The sequence below is a fragment of the Corvus brachyrhynchos genome, unplaced genomic scaffold (genome assembly GCF_000691975.1).
Source record: "Corvus brachyrhynchos isolate BGI_N302 unplaced genomic scaffold, ASM69197v1 scaffold1275, whole genome shotgun sequence".
Classification (NCBI taxonomy): domain Eukaryota; kingdom Metazoa; phylum Chordata; class Aves; order Passeriformes; family Corvidae; genus Corvus; species Corvus brachyrhynchos.
Window position 1 is genome coordinate 1 of NW_008238324.1, and position 3,035 is coordinate 3,035.

The following is a 3,035-nucleotide window of genomic DNA, read 5'->3' on the forward strand; positions in this document are numbered from 1 at the left end:
AGAGTGTTAGAAACAAACAAAGTTAGAAAGGTACAAATGGGGAGAAAAACAAAGGTATAAAATTTCAAAGTTACAAGCAAAGGCAGAAGGGGACAAATCTAGAAAGTTAGAAACAAACAAAGGTAGAAAGTTAGAAAGGTAGCAACAAAAATGGTAGGAATGTAGAAAGGTAGAAAAAAGCAAAAGTAGAGAGTTAGACGTAGAAAGTCAGAAAAGTAGAAACAAAGAGAGAAAGTCAGAGATGTAGAAAGTTAGAAACAAACAAAGGTAAAAATGAACAAAGGTAAAAAGAGAGAAAACTTAGGTGGTACAAAGTCATAAAAGTAGAAACGAAAAAGGTAGAAAGGCAGAAGGTCAGAATGGTAGAAATGAACGAATGTAGAAAGGTAGAAACGTAGAAATGAAGAAAGTTAGAAATGAAGAAAGATGGAAAGACAGAAAGTTCAAATGGTAGAAACAAACAAACATGTCAAGTTAGAAATTTAGAAAGGTAGAAAGCAACAAAGGTAGAAAAATAGAAAGGTAGAGAGTCAGAACCAAACAAAGGTAGAAAGTTAAAAAGGTAGAAATGAACAAAGGTAGGAAGTTGGAAAGGTAGAAAGCAACAAAGGTAGAAAAATAGAAAGGTAGAGAGTCAGAACCAAACAAAGGTAGAAAGTTAAAAAGGTAGAAATGAACAAAGGTAGGAAGTTGGAAAGGTAGAAAGCAACAAAGGTAGAAAAATAGAAAGGTAGAGAGTCAGAACCAAACAAAGGTAGAAAGTTAAAAAGGTAGAAATGAACAAAGGTAGGAAGTTGGAAAGGTAGAAAGCAACAAAGGTAGAAAAATAGAAAGGTAGAGAGTCAGAACCAAACAAAGGTAGAAAGTTAAAAAGGTAGAAATGAACAAAGGTAGGAAGTTGGAAAGGTAGAAAGCAACAAAGGTAGAAAAATAGAAAGGTAGAGAGTCAGAACCAAACAAAGGTAGAAAGTTAAAAAGGTAGAAATGAACAAAGGTAGGAAGTTGGAAAGGTAGAAAGCAACAAAGGTAGAAAAATAGAAAGGTAGAGAGTCAGAACCAAACAAAGGTAGAAAGTTAAAAAGGTAGAAATGAACAAAGGTAGGAAGTTGGAAAGGTAGAAAGCAACAAAGGTAGAAAAATAGAAAGGTAGAGAGTCAGAACCAAACAAAGGTAGAAAGTTAAAAAGGTAGAAATGAACAAAGGTAGGAAGTTGGAAAGGTAGAAAGCAACAAAGGTAGAAAAATAGAAAGGTAGAGAGTCAGAACCAAACAAAGGTAGAAAGTTAAAAAGGTAGAAATGAACAAAGGTAGGAAGTTGGAAAGGTAGAAAGCAACAAAGGTAGAAAAATAGAAAGGTAGAGAGTCAGAACCAAACAAAGGTAGAAAGTTAAAAAGGTAGAAATGAACAAAGGTAGGAAGTTGGAAAGGTAGAAAGCAACAAAGGTAGAAAAATAGAAAGGTAGAGAGTCAGAACCAAACAAAGGTAGAAAGTTAAAAAGGTAGAAATGAACAAAGGTAGGAAGTTGGAAAGGTAGAAAGCAACAAAGGTAGAAAAATAGAAAGGTAGAGAGTCAGAACCAAACAAAGGTAGAAAGTTAAAAAGGTAGAAATGAACAAAGGTAGGAAGTTGGAAAGGTAGAAAGCAACAAAGGTAGAAAAATAGAAAGGTAGAGAGTCAGAACCAAACAAAGGTAGAAAGTTAAAAAGGTAGAAATGAACAAAGGTAGGAAGTTGGAAAGGTAGAAAGCAACAAAGGTAGAAAAATAGAAAGGTAGAGAGTCAGAACCAAACAAAGGTAGAAAGTTAAAAAGGTAGAAATGAACAAAGGTAGGAAGTTGGAAAGGTAGAAAGCAACAAAGGTAGAAAAATAGAAAGGTAGAGAGTCAGAACCAAACAAAGGTAGAAAGTTAAAAAGGTAGAAATGAACAAAGGTAGGAAGTTGGAAAGGTAGAAAGCAACAAAGGTAGAAAAATAGAAAGGTAGAGAGTCAGAACCAAACAAAGGTAGAAAGTTAAAAAGGTAGAAATGAACAAAGGTAGGAAGTTGGAAAGGTAGAAAGCAACAAAGGTAGAAAAATAGAAAGGTAGAGAGTCAGAACCAAACAAAGGTAGAAAGTTAAAAAGGTAGAAATGAACAAAGGTAGGAAGTTGGAAAGGTAGAAAGCAACAAAGGTAGAAAAATAGAAAGGTAGAGAGTCAGAACCAAACAAAGGTAGAAAGTTAAAAAGGTAGAAATGAACAAAGGTAGGAAGTTGGAAAGGTAGAAAGCAACAAAGGTAGAAAAATAGAAAGGTAGAGAGTCAGAACCAAACAAAGGTAGAAAGTTAAAAAGGTAGAAATGAACAAAGGTAGGAAGTTCACCCTGGCCCCTCGGGAACAGGGTTCCCGGGAGCCTCCAAATTGTCCTGCCTGACAAAACCCCGGCCCCTGCACGGTCCGCACCCAAACCTTGGCGATGAATATCCCCTCGCAGACTGGCTGGGACCAAGGAAAAAAAAAAACCCAGCTGGGGTTTTTTTTATTCTAAATTTAAAGTGTGTTGAAAAACCTGAAAGGCAAAAACCAAACACACAAGGTTAGAACCATTCCACACACACACACACACCCCCCCCCACACACACCCCTCTTTCAGCTTCCCCACAATCCCACCGTCATCTCAACCACTCTCCTCATCCTGGCCCCTCGGGAACAGGGTTCCCCAGACCCTCCAAATCGTCCTGCCTGACAAAACCCCGGCCCCGGCACGGTCCGCACCCAAACCTTGGTGATGAACATCACCTCACAGACTGGTCGGGACCGAGGAAAAAAAAAACCGAGTTGGGGGGGGGAAGAAAAAAAAACCCAGCTGGGGTTTTTTTATTCTAAATTTAAAAATGTGTTGAAAAACCTGAAAGGCAAAAACCAAACACACAAGGTTAGAACCATTCCACACACACACTCTCACAGGCAGACACAAACACATAGGCAGACACAACCTCTCACACACAGCTACAGACAGTTACACGCTCTTCAGCTTACACACTGACTGCAGCCATTC

At 37.9% G+C, this 3,035-nt stretch overlaps 2 long non-coding RNA genes across 2 annotated transcripts; both read left to right on the forward strand.

Annotated features, from left to right (window-relative positions):
• The first annotated feature begins 440 nt into the window (after positions 1 to 440).
• Positions 441 to 658, forward strand: LOC108446755. The gene is made up of 2 exons (XR_001862048.1): positions 441 to 490; positions 595 to 658. It is a non-coding gene; the product is annotated as an uncharacterized LOC108446755 (long non-coding RNA).
• A 1,703-nt stretch (positions 659 to 2,361) lies between these two features.
• LOC108446756 lies at positions 2,362 to 3,034 on the forward strand. Its single transcript, XR_001862049.1, has 2 exons — positions 2,362 to 2,573; positions 2,913 to 3,034. It is a non-coding gene; the product is annotated as an uncharacterized LOC108446756 (long non-coding RNA).
• The last annotated feature ends 1 nt before the right edge of the window (position 3,035 follows it).